Genomic DNA, 20,158 nt, shown 5'->3' with positions numbered 1-20,158 from the left:
CCTTCCTTCCTTCCTTCCTTCCTTCCTTCCTTCCTTCCTTCCTTCCTTCTTTCTTTCTTTCTTTCTTTTCTTTCTGACAGGGGCTTGCACTGTCATCGAGGCTGAAGTGAAGTGGCACAATCTTAGCTCACTATAATCTCAAATTCCCAAGGTCAAATGATCTTCCTGCCTCAGCCTCCTGAGGAGCACATCACCATGTCTCGATGGGTTTTTTTTAAAAAAATATTATTATTATTTTGTTTTTATAGAGGTAGGCTCTTGCCCAGTGTAATCTCAAACTACTGGCCTTAAAGAATCCACCACCTTCAGCAACCAAAAGTGCTGAAATTATAGGCATGAGCCATCATTCCCTCCTGATAACTATGTATCTTCGAAAATTATTTTGCAAAACCACTATGAATATATTAGTAAGATGTTATATTTTTAATTTGTAGTTAGGTCTCCAAATTGATTTAAAAAATGGCATTTGTTTAATGTCTTTTCAGTTTGAGGGATTTCTTTTTTAATATTCTAATTATTTAAAATATTTAAATTTTTAAAATGTCAATTATAAATATTAGTATGTCCAGATTCTACAATTACAAATGAATTAAATTTTACTAACACTTCTGATATGGTTTGGTTGTGCCCCCACCCAAATGTCATCTTGAATTGTATCCCCCACAATTTCCACATTGTGGGAGGGACCCAGTGGTAGGTAATTAAATCATGTGGGCAGGTCTTTCGCATGCTCTTCTTGTAATAGTGAATAAGTCTCAAGAGATCGGATGGTTTTAAAAAGGGAAGTTTCTGGCCGGGTGCAGTGGCTTTGGGAGGAGAATGGTTTGAACCCGGGAGGCAGAGATTGCCGTGAGCTGAGATCATGCCACTGCACTCCAGCCTGAGGACAGAGCAAGACTCCGTCTACAAAAAATTTAGTGGGGAGTTTCCCTGCACAAGGGCTCTTGTCTTGTCTGCTGCCATGTGAGACATGCCTTTCACCTTCCACCATGATTGTGATGCCTCCCTAGTCACATGGAACTGCAAGTCCATTAATTTTGTTAATTGCCTAGTCTCAGGTATGTCTTTATCAGCAGCATGAAAATAGAGTAGGCCGGGCGCGGTGACTCACACCTGTAATCCCAGCACTTTGGGAGGCTGAGACAGGCAACACGAGGTCAGGAGATCGAGATCATCCTGGTTAACATGGTGAAACCCCATCTCTACTAAAAATACAAAAAAAAAAAAAAAAAAAAAATTAGCCAGGTGTGGTGGGAGGCACCTGTAGTCCCAGCTACTCGGGAGGCTGAGGCAGGAGAATGGCCTGAACCTGGGAGGCAGAGCTTGCAGTGAACTGAGATCGTGTCACAGCACTCCAGCCTGGGCAATAGAGCAAGACTGCGTTTCGGAAAAAAAAAAAAAAAAAGAAAAAGAGAAAAAGAAAACAGAGTAATACAATTTCTGATGTCAACTGTTACCAAAGCTGTATAATATTTTAAATAAACACTATTTGAAGATTAACTATGAGCCACAAATACAGAAATAAATTATGGAGCCAAGATGAAGGAGAAAAGACAAGATGAATCTTCATCTTCGTATTTCATGTATTGTTTTTCCTTATAGAAGAATGGAAAGTTTGAAAGTGCACCTGAGAACATGAAAAGAGCTTTCAATAGTCTCTGAGGAGCTGGAATCCAGGGATTTCTAGAAGAAAAGTTTCATGATGAATATGAGAAAATGTGGTTTAAAACCACAAAGGTGGCAACCTAAGATTGAAGTGGATAGGACATAGACCAGCCCGGAGAGTAATAGAAACTTAGAATCATGTGATAATCTTTATAATGTATGTGTTCACATTATCTGGGATTTCTGATAGCTCTAACACAGCTATCTGGCATAAGTAAACAGAAATGCTTTGTGTGGTAAGATAAATACATCCAGAGTCTCAAAAAGGCATTGCGTTTTTTTTTATATACAACTATCCAAGGGGATGACTGACTAGACGCAGCCAGAAAATGCCTCTCCCACCAAAGGAAACCAAAATTTTGAGTGAACCACTACATGTTTAACAGACCTTTTGAGAGAAAACACTGAAAGTTGATAGAAAATGCAGACACCATAATTGAAAACAGAGGGAGCTGGGGAGCCTGCTTCGAGATGCTGGGTACCAGGACTGGCCTCCAGTCCCAAAATGAAAGTAAGAAAGGGGTTAGGGAAGGAACTCTGGGGCACCACAATCCTGTCACAGATCTCGGGGATCATAGTTACAGGAATTACTGTAACTCCTATCTACCTTTGAACTGGCAGAGAGAACTGCGTGGAGATCAGGCAGAGGCATACCTGAAACCCACACAAATCTCAGAAGGTTTCACTGCATAGTGCAGCTGCAGCAAAATGTCAGCAATGTGTCCTTCCACCTAAGCTTTCCATCCTGCACTCAGTGGCTGCCACAGCTGCTGTCTGCTGGGAGAAAGCAGGCCACCATTGTTGTGGGAATGAAGTACACTTTATCCATGTGTTCCTTTGCCTGCCAGTCACTTTCAAGACTGCCTGCCTTGCTGCTCTCACAGGAACATGCCCACAGCACAGCCCCTGCTGCCCTGCCTAAGTGTTTTGCTGCTTGCCTGGTAGCAGTTCAGCTCCTACCCCCAGCACAACTGGTGCTCGACCTCATGGAGCCAGAGGGCAAATTCCCGGTCCTGGTCCTAATTTCCCAGGATCTGAGTACACCACCTAGGGGTATGAAGTTGAGATATGTGGCCTGAATCCAAATGAGACAGGAGCCTCCACTTTTAAAACACAGAGAAAAGTGTGACGAAGGTTCATATAGTGGTGCAGGCACTGGGCGTCTCTCCTTTCACAAGACCAGTCTAGGAAGGGTGAGGCCTGACAACCAGCCATAATAACTTCTTCCGCCAGGAGCCATGCAGCTTAAAACATCTGGAATGGTTCAGTGATCTGGTCACAGAAAGCTTGGGAAAAGCCTACTTAGCAGGCCTGCTCCCAGTCAGATGCCAAAGGATAATCCACTGGATCAGGGGAGTGTGAGCTGGGTTGACCCTACAGTATATGCTGGGCTGAAAATCCTGGCTTGCAGGTACCTTCCCAGTTGTATACCTGCAGTATCACTACCCCACCTGGGGATCCTCGACACTTGACCCACTGCACCACCTGATCACCAGTACACAAGTCCTACTACCTACTCTGACTCTCACAAGTACAGGGAATTGGTGGGCTCCTGGGGAGTTGCTGGTCTCCTGGTGACCTAATACTCACCTGGGACTGCCCCTAAGGGAGGGGGTAGAGCAGATGTTGGAGCAAAAGAAACACAGATGTGGTGCCATTAGTTGAAGAGGATGTCACCCAGACCTGGGAATGTACTTGGAGGAGGAAATCATTCTTTCACCTGGATGCCGCACTTTCCAGAGCACTGCTACTATGTATTCATTGAAAGACAAAAGGGGCCTGTTGCTAGTAAAACCTTACCTTCTGGCATTTACTTACACTCTTAAGTGCCATCTACTGGACTGTAGCTTGAATTACAACACCAAACAAAAACATATTCCTCCACACACAGTGACTCTGAACCTCACACAGAAAACTATCCACAACCTAGGAACACATAGAGAGCCATAGAGAGCCTTAGTCCTCTGAACAAACTCAGAAACAAAACCAATCAACTATACATAACATTTACCACAGTCAAATACTCAAGAGAAAAAAGAATATAAAGTTATAAAGCCCAATACGAATGGCAACAATTAAAAAATAATAATAAATAGACAGAGCAAGATGGTGGAATAGACGCCTACACCATTCCTCATGGTCAGAAAAGCACCTCATAAGACCCCAAAAATAAGGTGAGCAATCACAGTACCTGATTTTAACTTTATATCACTGAAAGAACCATTGAAAAGGGTTAGAGAAATAGTCCTGAATTGCCAGAGCCACCATTCCTGCTTCCCCAACAGTGGCTGCAAGGTGCAGAAAAAGAATCTGTGCATTCAGAAGAAAGAGAGCACACCAACTGGAGGATTTTACTTTGGACTCAGTGCTACCTGGTTGCAGTGGAGAGCAAAGCTGTGCTGGGCTCAGATAGTGCCTGAGCAGAAAGGAATAATTTGTACCAGATCTAACTGCAGGGGAATCACTCATTTCAGTGATCAGAACTTGAATTTCTTGGCAAGCCTCGTCACTGTAGGTCAAAGTGCTCTGAGATCATAGGTTAACATGAAAGGCAGTCAAGGACACAAGGACTGCAATTCCTAGGCATCTCTTAGTGCTAGGCTGTGCTCGGAGCCAGTAGACTAGGGTGGAATGTTATCTAGGGAGAGAACAGCCAGGGCAGCTAAGGTAGTGCTTGTGTCACTCCTTCCCCAAACCCAGACAGTGTAGCTCACAGCAATGAATGTGATTCCTTCCTTCTGCTTGAGCCAAAGAGAATGAAGAACAAAGAAGACTTTGTTTTGCATATTGTGTATCAGCTCAACCATAGTAGGATAGGAAACCAGGCAGTGATGAGGCTCCCATTCCAGGTCATAGCTCCCAGAAGACATTTATAGACACACTCTGGGACAAAAGAGAAACCATTTTCTTGACAGAAGGACCGAGTCCTGGTAGGATTTATGACCTGCTGACTAAGGAGACCTTGGGCCATGAATAATCAGCAGTGATCCCTAGGTAGTATGCCACTGGCCTTGGGCTCTGAAAAGAGTTGACTTTAGGTGTGACCTAGTACATGTAGCTGAAGTGGCTATGGTGAAAGAATCCTTCTGTTTGAGAAAAACAGAAGGACAAGTAAAGGGGACTTTGTATTGCACCTCTGGTACTATTTGGCCACAGGGGATAAAAGCAGCAAGCAGGCTCATGAGGTTCCTGAGTCTAGGAATAGACACAAGATTTCTGGACCTGCTTTGGGCCAAAGAGGAGTCCACAGCCCTGAAGGCTGAGTCCCAGGCCGGGCAACACTCATCACAAGCTAACTGAAGAGCCTTTGGGCTTTAAGTAAACATCAGTGGTGGCCTGGCAGAAACCTTGTGATCTAGAAGTGGTAGTGGTGCAAGCTTCTCTAGCTGTGGAAAGGAAGGAGAGAGCAGAAAGGACTCTGTATTGTGATTTGAGTATCATCTTTTTAAAATAATTAATTAATTAATTAATTTGGTTATGCTTTAAGTTCTAGGGTGCATGTGCACAATGTGCAGGTTTGTTACACATGTATACACGTGCCATGTTGTTTTGCTGCAACCATCAACTCGTCATTTACATTAGATATTTCTCCTAATGCTATCCCTCTCCCAGTCCCCCATCCCCCAACAGGCCCTGGTGTGTGATGTTCCCCTCCCTGTGTCCATGTGTTCTCATTGTTCAATTCCCACCTATGAGTGAGAACATGTGGTGTTTGCTTTTCTGTCCTTGTGACAGTTTGCTGAGAATGATGGTTTCCAGCTTCATCCATGTCCCTGAAAAAGACGTGAACTCATACTTTTTATGGTTGCATAGTATTCCATGGTGTATATGTGCCATATTTTCTTTTTCCAGTCAATCATTGATGGACATTTGGGTTGGTTCCAAGTATTTGCTATTGTGAATACTGCCACAATGAACGTAAGTGTGCATGTGTCTTTATAGTAGCATGATTTATAATCCTTTTGGTTATATACCCAGTAATGGGATTGCTGAGTCAAATGGTATTTCTAGTTCCAGATCCTTGAGGAATCACCACACTGTCTTCCACAATGGTTGAACTAATTTACACTCCGACCAACAGTGTAAAAGCGTTCCTATTTCTCCACAGCCTCTCCAGCATCTGTTGTTTCCTGACTTTTTAATGATTGTCATTCTAACTGGCATCAGATGGTATCTCATTGTGGTTTTGATTTGCATTTGATGTAAATCAAATGATGACCAGTGATGATGACCATTTTTCCATGTGTCTGTTGGCTGTGTAAATGTCTTCTTTTGAGAAGTGTCTGTACAAATTCTGTGCCCACTTTTTGATGTTGTTTTTTTTTTTCTTGTAAATTTATGTAAGTTATTTGTAGATTCTGGATATTAGTCCTTTGTCAGACGAGTAGATTGCAAAAATTTTCTTCCATTCCGTAGGTTGCCTGTTCACTCTGATGGTAGTTTCTTTTGCTGTGCAGAAGCTCTTTAGTTTAATTAGATACCATTTGTCTCCTATCTTAGTTGCAGGGAAATTTCTAAGGTTTCAACTCCAATCCCTGGCTGACAGACAGCAATTCTGGACCTGCCTAGGGGCTGGAGAAACTCACTGTCCTGAAGGAAAGGACACAAATTTGGTAAGCTTTACCACTTTCTGATCATAGATCCCCAGGGATTTAAGTGAACATAGGTGGTAGCCAGTTAGTGATTAGAGTGGGCCTTGGGCAAGACCCAGTGCTGTGCTGGCTTTAGGTCTGACCCAGTGCAGTCCCAATGGTGGTAGCCAGAGAGGAGCTTGCATCACATCACCAGTTCCAGGTGGCATAGCAGACAGAGAGACTTTGGGAAAATGTAAGGAAAAAGAACAAAAGTGTCTGCCTGGTAATCCAGATAATTTTTTTCAGATCTCATCCAAAATTACCAAAGTGGTATTTCTACAAGTCTGCAATAGTCACATATTAGGCTTGGGATCACCTGAAAAGCCTTCTCAAGAAAAACAGGCACAAGCAAACCCAGACTGCAAAGGCTACAATAAATAGCTAACTCTCCAATACACAGACACTGATAAACATCTACAGGCATGAAGATCTTCCAGGAAAACATGTCCTCAACAGATGAGCTAAATAAGGCATCAGGAACCAATTCCTGGAGAAATGGAGGTATGTGAAGTTTCGGACAGAGTTTTCAAAATAGCTGTTCTGAAGACACCCAAATATGTTCAAGATAACATAGAGAAGAAATTCAGAATTCTATCAAATCAATGTAACCAAAATTTAAATAACTAAAAAGAATCAAGGAGAAATTTTCAAGTTGAAAAAATGCAACTGACATATGGAATGATGCATCAGAGTCTCTTAGTAGCAAAGTTAATCAAGACGAAGAAAGAATTAGTGAGCTCAAAGCCAGGCTATTTGAAAATACACAGACGGAAGAGACAAAAGGAAAAATAAGAAAAAATAATGAAGCATGCCTACAAAATTGCCTCCAAAGGGCAAATCTAAGAGCTATTGGCCCTGAAGAGGAGGTAGAGAAATAGATAGGGGTAGAACGTTTATTCAAAGGGATAATATCAGAGAACTTCCTAAACCTAAAGAAATATATCAGCATTCATGTACAAGAAGAATATAAAACATCAAGCAGCTTTACTACATAAAAGACTACCTCAAGGCATTTAGTAATCAAATTCCCAAAGGTCAAGAATAAAGAAAAGATCCTAAAAGCAGCAAGAGAAATGAAACAACAAATATTTGAGCTCCAATATGTCTGACAGCAGACTTTTCAGTGGAGACCTTATAGGGTAGGGGAGAGGTCTGATGTATTTAAAGTGCTGAAGGGAAAAACAAAACAAAATAGCTTTTACCCTAGAATAGGGGATCCAGTGAAAATCTTCTTAAAGCACGAAGGAGAAATAAAGACTATCTCAGACAAACAAAACCTAAGGGATTTCATCAACACCAGACCTGTCCTAAAAGAAATGCCAAAGGAAGTTCTTCAATAAGAAAGAAAAGGATACTTATGGGCAAGAGAAATCATCTGAAGGTACAAAACTCACTGGCAATAGCACACCAAAAAACACAGAATATTATAACAGTGTAACTGTGGTGTGTCCATTACTTTTATCTTAAGTAGAAAGGCCAAATGATGAACCAATAAACAACAATAACTACAACAACTTTTCAGTACGTAGTACAATAAGACATAAAGAGAAACAAAAAGTTAAAAAAAAAAAAAAGGGGGGCAAGAAGTTAAATTGTAGAGCAGAGGCGTCCAGTGTTTTGAATTCTTTTGGCCACATTTGAAGAATTATTTTGGGCTACACGTAAGATACACTAACATTAACAATAGCTAATGAGATAAAAAAAATTCACAAAAAACCTCATGTTTTAAGAAAGTTTACAAATTTGTATTGGGCTGCATTGAATGTTACCCTGGGCTGCATGTTACCCACAGCAGCATGTTAGACAAGCTTGGTATAGAGTTTCTATTAGTTTTCTTTTCATGTTTTTGTTTTCAATGCAATCAGTATTAAGTTGTCATTAGTTTAAAATAATGAGTTTTAAGATAGTATGTACAAGCCTCTTGGTAGCCTCAAATTTTAAAACATACAACAGATACACAAGAAATAAAAAGCAAGAAATAAAATCATACCACCAGAGAAAATCACCTTCATGAAAAGAAAGACAGAAAGGAAAGAAAGAAGGGGAAGTCTGTAAAAAACCCTAGAAAACACATATTTAAAAAACAGGAGTAAGTCCCTATTTATGAATAATAACATTAAACATTAAAAGCTTCTGTACAGCAGAGAAAACAATCAACAAAGTGAATCTGACAAGGGATTAATATCCAGAATATATAACAGGCTCAAAGAACCTATAAGAAAAAATCTAATAATCTGATTAAAAATGAGCAATAAAGCACCCTTGAAGATAGAATCATGCATTTCTAATAGTAAAAAAATAGATTTAAAGATATTCATCATTTAAAATCTAACTTTTTAGCTAAGGTCATTGAAACTCAGAGAAAACACCTGACATGGCCATAAACACATACACAACTCCAAAATGCAGTGTGCTCTCAAAAGTGAATTATTATCTCACTGGGCCAGATCCAGACCATTTGAACTTTCTTGTACTTAGATATTCTGAAGATCTACTCTTCCAAATTCTCAAAATTATATCTAAATTATATAGAAACTACCAAAAAGAAAAACGAAAATATTTGGGAAAATTATTGCAGCTGTTCTCCAAAGAGAAGACAATGATGCTGTCTTCAACAGAGCATGGAGCTAAAGGGTCAGTTTGAACAGTATATATTTTATTTCCTAGCATAAATAACAACGTTTATTTTGCCTTAATTTCTGGTTTCCTTGGCAACCTTTCTGTAAATTTGGCGAAAGAATGTTTAAATAATATACAGGCAAGAGAAAACTTGGGGAGTAAAAGTGTTTGGAAGAACCTCCTTGATTTTTCACCTTCCCCAAGCTACATACTTAAGTACATGAATATATATTATATACATGTAAACGGTTGATTGATTGATATCCTATAATACTATTTTTCTAAATTATGTAGTATTTGGAGGTAACAGTATATAGGTAGACACCCATCTGTATTCACTGATAAGCAATGTCTTCTTCAGCTAAAATCTAGGTAAGTAATTCTATCCTGCCATGTGGCCACTAGCTATTATCTTATATTACTCACATGCATTCCTTTATTCATTTAAAATACTTTTAATTTTCTGTTTTGTGTTAAGGATCAGATATTGCATTATACTTGCATTTTATTTACGATTTCACTATCTCTTGATCTCATTTTCTAACTCCAGCTATTATTTTAGGGATAAATTCCACATAGGCTATGACAAACTACATAGGTGAAACCTGTTAGGTCCTTGCTTTGTGTGCTGCATCATGTGCCTCTTGCTTTCTTCAAAGGGCTTCTCAGTTGCTTTAATGTGGATGCCTAAAAGACATCATTTGACACTCATGAATGTGCAATCTATTTTCCAGGAACTGATGAACACCAGGTCGCCTTTGACCAACAGGGAATAAGCACTAAAGAAGAAATACATTCCTCTTTTATCTCTTTTGGAGACAAATGATCAGATTCATAAGAACCCTGAAATGTTCTTTGAAACTGAGCCCCAGTATCCTACAGGAGTAGATAACTATATCTTTGTATTAATTTATCCTCCTTAGTTTTCCAGATTACCAGTCTCATTCACCTACTACTTGAAATCAAATTACCAATAAACTGTCTTCATATAAGCCTTTACCTTTGTCTTCGTGAGTGTCTAGACTAATGCAGTTGGTTAACTTCAGGCAGGATTTTGAAGTTGCATCACATAGTCATCAGCAGAGAATCAAGTTTCTACAACTTTGGTAATTAAGAGAGCAATCACCAAATACTTGTGGTAGCAACAAAATTATTCTGACTTTCACTGAAATGATTGGGATTAGGTGCAGGGAGAAAATGATATATTGGGTTATAAGGAAGCTGTGACATTTAAAATGAAAGGGGAAGGGTTACACAGGAAGGAACAGATGTGTGCTTTTTGTAACTGTTTTGGAAGTCTTAAACATAAAATAGCATGCTTAAGTTAAACATCTAAACAACTCAAGCCATTTCTGGAAAGCCAGAGAACTTCCGTAGTAGCCTTAAGAAGACTTGCTTCTCACAGTTTCATGGCATACTGTGCTAAACATTAGGCCCTGGTCTTACATAAGGGTGGAAGAGCATCATATATATCTGAAAATGGAGCCTTTATATATCTCTCCCATAAAAATCAAGAACCTGATAGGAGAAGAATGGTCCTCTGAAATTCAAGATGAGCCTGAAAAACTGTGGACTCCTAGATACTTCTAAATATTCTGAGATATATAAAACTCTGTGCTCAGTAACTGAACAGTAATCTGTGAAACAAAGGGTAGACACAGGATTTTTTTCCCTCACCATCAGTCCAATGACTTACTTATGTATTTGGTCCCTATCATTACAGTGACCATGACTGCAAAAGACTAGAGATTCTGATTCCTATGGGAAAATGCTTTCACTAGGGAGCACAGTAATATTTCTATGCAATGCTTTATATGCCTCATAGTCACTTTGTGCTTCTCATGTCAATGGAGCAGTAGGGAAAATAGTGTATATACTAGGGGGATTAGGAGTATGATGGGGTCATTGGCACTGTGTATCATGGGGAACTAAGATAGCAGCTATATAATCGAGGAAAGGATAAATACGTCTGGAACCAGGTATATACACTGGTGCATGTCTTCAGCCTTTCATAATGGTGGATTATGTATTGAAGGAACCTCAGTTTAACAAGGGAAAGTAAATTAAGGACTTAGGCTCCTCATAAATGAAGGTTACGGTCATCTTATCAGGGAAGTAACATAGATCCATCACTTTTCAGTTAAGGGTAAAAGCAAACCATAAATTGTGATTTAGAAATAAAATACAAATATTGTTAATGGCCTTGGTATCAGCTGAGGTGGTGGGTACTGGTAGCTTATTTCATTAACTCACATACATTACATTATTTGTAATAGTTTGTACCTCCTTTAGGAGCATGCAAGAGGTGAGCTGTATCTTATGCATTTTTGCACTGTTTCATATCCTGTCAGCCACACCTCATACACTAACTTCTGTGTCCACTATTACTCTGTAAACTTTGATCACTTTTGCACAGATGTAATCTTACTGCATCTTGCCTCTGTCATCAAAACACGTACTTCCTATTTTCTGCTGATATCTCTTATTCAGTATCATAGGATGACACAGGAACTCAATTCACACATGAACAATTTAATGTTAATGGGTGGGAGAGTTAATGCTGGGAAGACAATGCCAGGAAATAAATACACTCCTTATTTTCATTTACATTGGGGGACAGTTTTGACATGTTTTTTATCAGGATCCTCAGAATGTAAAGTAGAATTGAATGTCAGTCACCAGTAGTGGTAGCCAATTTAAGATATCCTCATGTTGTCTTCCCTTATTTTCTGTATATTTCCTCTGTTCTTCATGCTTTATCTTGAAGAACTCATTTCTAAATAAGTATCTCTACATGAGCCTTTTACTCAGGGTTTGTTTTTTTTGGGGGGGAAATCCAGCCTAAAGGAAAAAAACAAAACAAGACAAAACAAAACAAAACAAAAACTAACCAATCAAATAGATATGGAACTGATAAGGTTTGGCTCTGTGTCCTCACCCAAATCTCAACTTGTAGCTTCCATAAATCCCACGTGTTGTGGGAGGGACCCACTGGGATATGACTGAATCATGGGGGCGGGTATTTCCTGTGCTATTCTCGTGATAGTGAATGGGTCTCACGAGATCTAAAGGTTTTAGAAACAGGAGTTTCTCTGTACAAGGTTTTTTTGCCTGCCACCAACCAGGTAAGATTGCCTTGCTCCTCCTTGCCTTTTGTCATGATTGTGAGGCCTCCCCAGCCATGTTTAACTGTAAGTCCAATAAACCTCTTTCTGTTGTAAATTGCCCAGTCTTGGGTATGTCTTTATCCCTAGCGTGAAAATGAACCAATACAGGTACCTACCCACCACAATGCATTTTGTCTAGCTGAGAAGACATATATAAAACAAATAATTACTTGAATGAGTAAACCATTAAAACGGTGATAATAATTATGAGAGAAAGTATTAAATTCTGTGAAGGCATAAATACTATGGAGCTCCCAGGAAAGCCTCTTCCAAAAAAGGATACAAAATTAAAAATTGAAGAATTTTGAGGGGTTAGGCGTGTAAAAGTGTGCAGGATGAGCTCCTGAGAAACATGGAAAGGGTAGCTGGCTAAAACAATGTGAATAAGTAGCAGAGTGACAAGGGATATAATTGGAGTAGTGGGCTAGGGCCAGATAATGTAGGGTCTTGTAGGCCATGTGATAAGTATCAAAATTAATGTTAAATATGAAAAGCCAAATTTGAAAGGTTTTAAACAAGGGAGTTATAAAGAATTATGCCTGTGTCTTATCGTAGCTGAAATTGGAAGAGACAAGGGTGGGATCACAAAAAATAATGCTGGTGAAAACTAGGCAACGAACATGTTTGGGTGGGAGATCAAGTGTTGAGTTCTGCAAAACAATTACACAAGACGCAAAAATAAGATAATTGTACCCCAAACTTTAAAATATATAAATTTGTCATTATTATACCAATGTGCATGTAACTATGTAAATATTAATGATTATAATACCTATATCAGACAGAATTCCACTAAAAAAATGGAACCACTAGGGGACACATCCACACCCATACCCCCCGCCCCCACCACCATCCCCACACAGAGCAAGGAATTGACTTACACCACTCTGGTGGCTCAACAGACAAGTTCTAAATTTATAAGGCAGGCTGCCAGAAAGATCAGGCTGTTATCTCTTGGGCAGGAGATGAAGCTGTAATCCATAGTGACTTTTTTTTTTCCCTCAGGTTCTACACTTAAACTTTTTCAAAGACTTCAATTAAAGTCCACTCAGATTATCAAGAAAAATTTTCTTAAGATCCTTGCCATTTTTTTCATGTTTGTCTTCTTCAAATCCCTTGCTTGAATTTGATCCCCAGTGTTGGAGGTGGTACCTAATGAGAAGAGTTTCAGTCATAGAAAGAGTGTATCCATCATGAATATATTAATGCTCTCCCTAGGGGAGGGATGAATGAGTTCTCACCTAGTTAGTTCCCACAAGAGGTAGTTGCCAAAAAGTGCCTGGCACCTCCTCTCTCCCTCTCTCTTGCTTCCTTTCTCGCCATGTGATCTCTGCACACGCTGGCTCCTCTTTGCCTTCTACCATGAGTGGAAGCAACCTGAGGCTTTCTTCAGATGCCCAGTTTTCTAGCCAGAAGAATCATGAGCCAAATAAATATTTTCTTCTTTTTAATAAATTACCAGGCCTCAGGTATGTCTTCATAGCAACACTAAATGGACTAAGACGTGCCACCATAAAATTCTTTCACGGCAACACCAGGAGTAGTGTTTAACTGAATAACTGTGAACCACAGCCATGCTATGTTGACACATAAAACTGACCATCACAATATTTAATTTTTTTTCAGGATCCTATCTGTTTTCCGTAGTGAAAGTGTATTTCATTCTCTGACTTAGGGATTTAAACAAAAGCATGGTGCAGTCTTAATTTATGTGACACTTTTGTAAAATAAAGCTTGAAAACCATTTAACCCCAAAGGCAGTTTAAACTAATGTTCTTCTGTACTGATTCTGTAACTGTGACTAGTAGTTCAACATTTTATTTATAACCTAAATTTGGATTAAGTTTCTTACTTTATTTATAATAACATGATTTATTATATATTCTCATATATAATCTCCTGCCTCAGCCTCCTGAGTAGCTGGGACTACAGTTGCCCACCACCACGTCGGCTAATTTTTTGTATTTTTAGTAGAGATGGGGTTTCACCATGTTAGCCGGAATGGTCTTGATCTCCTGACCTCGTGATCCACCTGCCTCAGCCTCCCAAAGTGCTGGGATTACAGGCGTGAGCCACTGTGCCTGGCCATCATATATTTTATTAATAGATGAGTCGAAAGCAAACATTATTTCCAGATGGCAGTTTAGCAGTATATATGTAGAGCTTTAAAAGTAGTTATAACATTGACCTAATAATTCTAGAAAATTATCATTTAAAAATGATTCAAAATATGCTCAGATAAAATTATCAAAAGCAACAAAACTAAAAAGCAACTGAAATAACAACTAATATAAAAATTATATTTTAAATTAAAATCTACCTATGCTATACATACATCAAAAATTATGCTTTATGAAATTGTAATGACATGAGAAAATGCTTATTTTAAAATTTTAACTTACATAGCACAAAGTTATACATTATTTCAGTTATGTAAGAAGGCATAGCCCAAGCCTAAAACTTGGGAGCAAATGCCAGAAAACATTGGAGTTGTAAATAAAGACTTAGAAAACACAAATACATGATGTTATCTTCAGCTTCCAGAATACCAAACAGCAAATACACTTGCACCGAATGTATTTGGGAATTCCCTTAGAACTAAATGTATGTCAGAAATCTTTGCAAAACTAAAGTTATTGTGTAGGTACAACATGAGCCACTAAAAACACTTTAAGCAGAAATAACTTCATTGTTATTTGATTTAAATGTAAAGTAGTAAATACATTTTATAGATTTTGTAATTTTATATAATTTAGATTTTTATATTGTCTCTCAATTGAGTGCTCCTCTCTCTCTGTCTTCACTGAGCTTTTTTCTATGCGTGTTTCACTCATTAAATATTTTTGAATATATATACAATATTTCTAAAAACAACAACAACAACATTTTTTTTCTGATAACTTTAGGAGCAAATAAGTGGTTTAGTAAAAATCATTTTTATGTTTAAGAAAGATTTCTGAGTAGACTGGACAATATTTCTGAACTGAGAATACAATTTGTTTCAATCATTGAAAAACAAGAGGTGGGTAAAGATACCCTGAAGTAATTATACTTAATAATTTACTTTCATTAGATAACATAATTTATTTTCATCTTTTTTTCTGCTGGAGATTGACACAATTGTCAATTTATTTTTAGTTATTATGTGTCAGGTAAATTACAAAGGCATCTAGATCAAATAGATTTTTGTTGTTGTTGTTTGTTTGTTTTTTGTTTTGAGACTAGGTCTTGCTCTGTTGCCAGGCTGGAGTGCAGTGGTGTGATCTCGGCTCCCTGCAACCTCCGCCTCCTGAGTTCGAGTGATTCCCCTGCCTCAAGCAATTCCCTTGCCTCAGCTTCCCAAGTAGCTGGAACTACAGGTGCATGCCACCATACCCAGCTAATTTTTGTATTTTTAATAGAGATGGTGTTTCACCTTATTGGCCAGGATGGTCTTGTTCTCTTGACCTCACAATCTACCCACCTCAGCCTCCCAAAGTGCTGGGCCATCATACGAGGTCTAGATCAACTAGTTTGTGCAAATTTGGTTGTCTTAATGTCTAGTTCTGTGCTATACAATATGGTAGTTAATATGTCACATACAGCTCTTGGATGTAACTAATATTTCACATAGAGCTCTTAATTTTAGTTATAGTTAAATGAAATGAAAATTCAGTTTTTCAGTCATAATAGTCAAATTTCAAATTCTCGGTGGTTTGTAATTACACTATTGGACCATACATGTACAGAATGTTTCTATCATTGTAGGAAACACAACCAGAAAGTGCTATACTTTAACTTTTACATTGAAATTATTCAACAAAAGTACTTTCAATACATTCTTGAGTTATTGTAGAATTGCCTTAAATTTACATTTACAAGTAATTTGGACAAATAAGATTTCTAAACTGTGCTGACCAATTGTGTATTTGCTCTGATATCCAAAAACCGTATTTCCCCCTTTTCACGTTTTAGTTGAGAATTATAGTTAGCTGGGTTCTTGCTCTTTATTATCAGGTTAGTTGTCACCTGAACAGGAAGTCTTTTTGCTTCATGGCATCTCTTAAAGAGGCAGCATCTCCTCTCTCTTTCTTACACATCTTAAAGGATGTCTCATTCTGTCTGTGGAGTGGAGTCTGCCTGCTGATTGTAGCTTCCTTCTAATGGCCCTAGATTCTCCACCCTAGAAATGGCACCTCTACCTCTGTCTCCCAGATCCATGCAAGTTGGCAGCTTTCTGGCTTTGCAGTTCTCTGATGTGTCTGCCTGCCTCTTCTTTGTCTTCTTAGCTCTTTCAAAACTTGTTTAACCAGTTCTCTGTATTTAATCCCAAATCTAGACCCTCCTTCCTTTCTTTCACAAAAAACAAACAAACAAACAAACAAAAAACTAGACTGATTTCTGTTTTGCTGATTGGATTCTGATTAAAACATGTGATTTTGAATCCTTATTACATAATATTTTTCAAGGTAAAAATCACTCAATAGAAGGAAAGTAGGTAGCTTAAAATAAAGGCAATCTTAGTGTATTTTTCTTTTATATGCTTGTGGAATACGAAATGACTTTGAATTACTCTATTCAACAATAACAACAAAATAACTGTGGTTTTGTGATGAGGTTATAAATAGGAGTTGTAATAAGTAAAATTTCCCAGAAGTCATTTCTGAATACCTTAGGAGGTCTTTCAGCTAACATCTATTTTGTTGTTACCTTATATGAAGAAAAAAGAAGTTAAGTATATAAAAAATAAAATTTCCTCATATTTTTTCTCAAAAAGAGAGTTTTAAAATTAGTATGTTGCCTTCCTAAACTTTCCAATGGCAAAATATTTGCATATCCTTATTGTGATATTTTGTGTTTGAGAAGACACTCAAAGATAGAAATGGGGAATAATTCCATCCCCTCAACAAACGAAAGAAAATTATCTTCAGAGACATTTAGAAAAGTGATACATTTTTATTTCATTACATAAAATGGTTTGTGAGGCATTTTCGATTAATATCAAGGTTTATTTTGGTTTTCAAAAAATAGTTCTAAAGCAAATTTTAGATAAGGTTGAAAGATTTATTTTATTGGCAATCTACTCTCTACTTTTCTAATATATTGCTTAGTTTCTAAAAACTTTTCTCTCACCATTATAATATTTTCAGAGTCTGAATATCATCAGATATTTGATCATATAAATACAAATATTGTAGAAGCTTGGGGTGTGCTCTATATCCACAAGCTCAGCAAGGATTATGAAAATGAGTGTATTCTTTTGGATGTTTTCAATTTTCAAATCTTTCACAGTATATTGTTGGCTTCACTTTTGACATGATTCTCTCTCTGCCTGCCTGTCTCTGTGGCTCACTCTCTCTTTATCTCTCTCTCAGTCTCTCCCTCCATCCCTTTCTTTTCCTCTCTCTCCCTTTATTTCCCTGTTGCTCTCTCGATATGTTACATATACTCCAATATATAGATATTTTTAACATTCCAATTTCTTCTATGTACTGGTGCATTTCTTAAATATTTTCCAAGTGTCAAAGAAAAGTATGCCTTTTGAATTGATTCCAGAATCTTCTGAGGAGTTTTTTAAACCTTTTTCCAAACCACTATTTCCTGTTCTCTCAATTTTTCTGGTATACTTAACATTCATAATTGCTGTAGGAATGGACTTTTGTGATATTAAATCTAGTGTAACAGCTTGTAGGGAAATAAGAGAATCTCAAATCATATCTTCAATCTTTCTTAAAAAAAATCACTAATGTTACCACTTCCTTGGAGGAAGCATTAGTTGACACTAAAGTTATTTTTACCTATGAATGTCTATGATTCTATACAAGATTAGTAGGAAAAAAATATTAATTACAAACTTTTTTTTCCTTAGATATAGTTTTTTTTTTGTTTGTTTTTGTTTTTGTTTTTTTTTTGAGAAACTTAAGCCAATGAATAATGATTCAGTAAAGCAAGAGGACTAAGATCATGGTCTCTGGTTCAAGATTGACTGACTCCAATTCCTTTTTTACTATTGATTCACTATAAAAGTTTGAAAAATATTCTTAACCCCAGTTAATTTATCTTTTTAATGGAGATTTAAAAAGTGCCTTCTCTTTAGGTGTGTGTAGGCATGTGTGTGTCTGTGTCAGAAAGAAAAAGAGATTTAGATATGTAAAGCACTTAGAAAAACTGACACGTAATATATGTTGCTCAATAGATTAAGTAATTACAATCATTATTCAATAACTATGTGTTTAGGATCTGTTATGTGTGAGATATTCACCAGTGACCTTATTCAGATAGAAAGATTTAGTCACTACACTTGATTTTGATTTTTACTTAAAAGGAAGCATTATATATATCTACATATTTATATCTATATATGTTTGTATATACTTTGAATATAACACTTAGCCGTTTTAATTTTAAAATATAATAGACCAAAGAAGAAATAGGATTTATTAACGGATCAAAGAAAGTCTTATTGAATGAAGAAGAATCTAAGCATGGCTTTGAAGAATGGATGGGCTTCCATAATTAATAAGGGTTAAGCCCTCTGCATAATGCAAAAAGCATGCAATATGGAGAAGTAAGGAGTGCAGTAGTCCTAATTATCTGTGGTTTTGTTTTCTGTAGTTTCAGTTACCTGCAATAAACTGTGGCTCAAAAATATTAAATAGAAAATACCAGAAATAAACAATTGATAAGTTTTAAATTGTGTGTCTTTTACACACTAATGGTTGTTTTCTTGAAACATTCACTTTTGAAGATAGCTGCCAGAGGAAGATTCCAGCTTTCGATCTGTCTCTAGGGAGACGCCATTTTGCATGTTCCAGTCTTGACTACCTCTGGCTTCAGTCACAGAAGAAACCCTTTCAGCCAAGCCCCTGTGAAATCACAGACTGATGGTAAATAACAAAATGGTAGCTGCTTGAGTCACTAAGTTTCTTGGGTTGTTTGTTATGTAGTTGTAGATAACTAGCACAATAACAGCAGATGGCAGGAAATGTCTTCTGAATAGGAAGAAATTAGCCAGAGTGATACATTACCTGTTAAAAGTCTCCAAAGATTCTAATCCACAAACATGAGAGGGCCAAAAAGCTTGTATAAAACTTTACAATTAAGCCAACAGACGTAAGTAAATCACGGCAATTACAGAATGTCTATTTAACAAGTGAATGGAAATGTTGCACACATGCATTTATGAATGGCACATTTGGGAAAAAAAAATTATGACAACATTTTAAAATGCCTTGTGGGCTTCTGGTTAAAGAGGTGATTTGAGTGAAATTCTTTATCTTCTTTTTCTCCTAAAACCTCATTAAAATGTTAATAAAGAAATAAAAATATAAATTCATAAAAATGAGATGCCATCAGTAAAAGTTATTTCATCCATTTTTTGAAGATGGAAATTGAGGAGAGGTGACAGATGAAGGAGAGTGCAGAAATAAACTTCTTAGAGGAACTCTCTTAGAAAAAATAGAGCTGATGTGTCTGGCAGAACTCTGAAGATCCTCAAGACCTAGAGTCAGAGCTGCCAGAAGAAATGAAGTTGAAAACTAAAGGAATAAGTGATGTGTGTTTCATTAATTATTTAAATTTACTCTAATTTGATCATTACAGAGCCTGTGTTAGAGATTAAAGTTTAGTTACTTTAAATTTCATGTGGAACCAAAAAAGAGCCTGTATAGCCAAGACAATCCTAAGCAAAAAGGACAAAGCTGGAGGCATTATGCTACCTGATTTCAAACTATATTACAAGGCGAAAGTAACCAAAACAGCATGGTACTGGTACCCAAAACAGATACATAGACCAAAGGAATAGAACAGAGACCTCAGAAATAATGCCACACATCTACAACCATTTGATCTTTGACAAACCTGACAAAAACAAGCAATGAAGAAAGGACTCACTATTTAATAAATGGTGTTGGGAAAACTGACTAGCCATATGCAGAAAACTAAAACTGGACTCCTTCCTTACAATTTATACAAAAATTAATTCAAGATGAATAAAGACTTAAACATAAGACCTAAAACCATAAAAATCCTAGAAGAAAACCTAGGCAATACCATTCCAGACATAGGCATGGGCAAAAATTCATGATTAAAACA

The sequence above is a fragment of the Mandrillus leucophaeus genome, unplaced genomic scaffold (assembly GCF_000951045.1).
Source record: "Mandrillus leucophaeus isolate KB7577 unplaced genomic scaffold, Mleu.le_1.0 Scaffold382, whole genome shotgun sequence".
NCBI lineage: Eukaryota > Metazoa > Chordata > Mammalia > Primates > Cercopithecidae > Mandrillus > Mandrillus leucophaeus.
The sequence above is the reverse complement of the archived record's forward strand: the minus strand, read 5'-3'. Positions refer to the sequence as shown.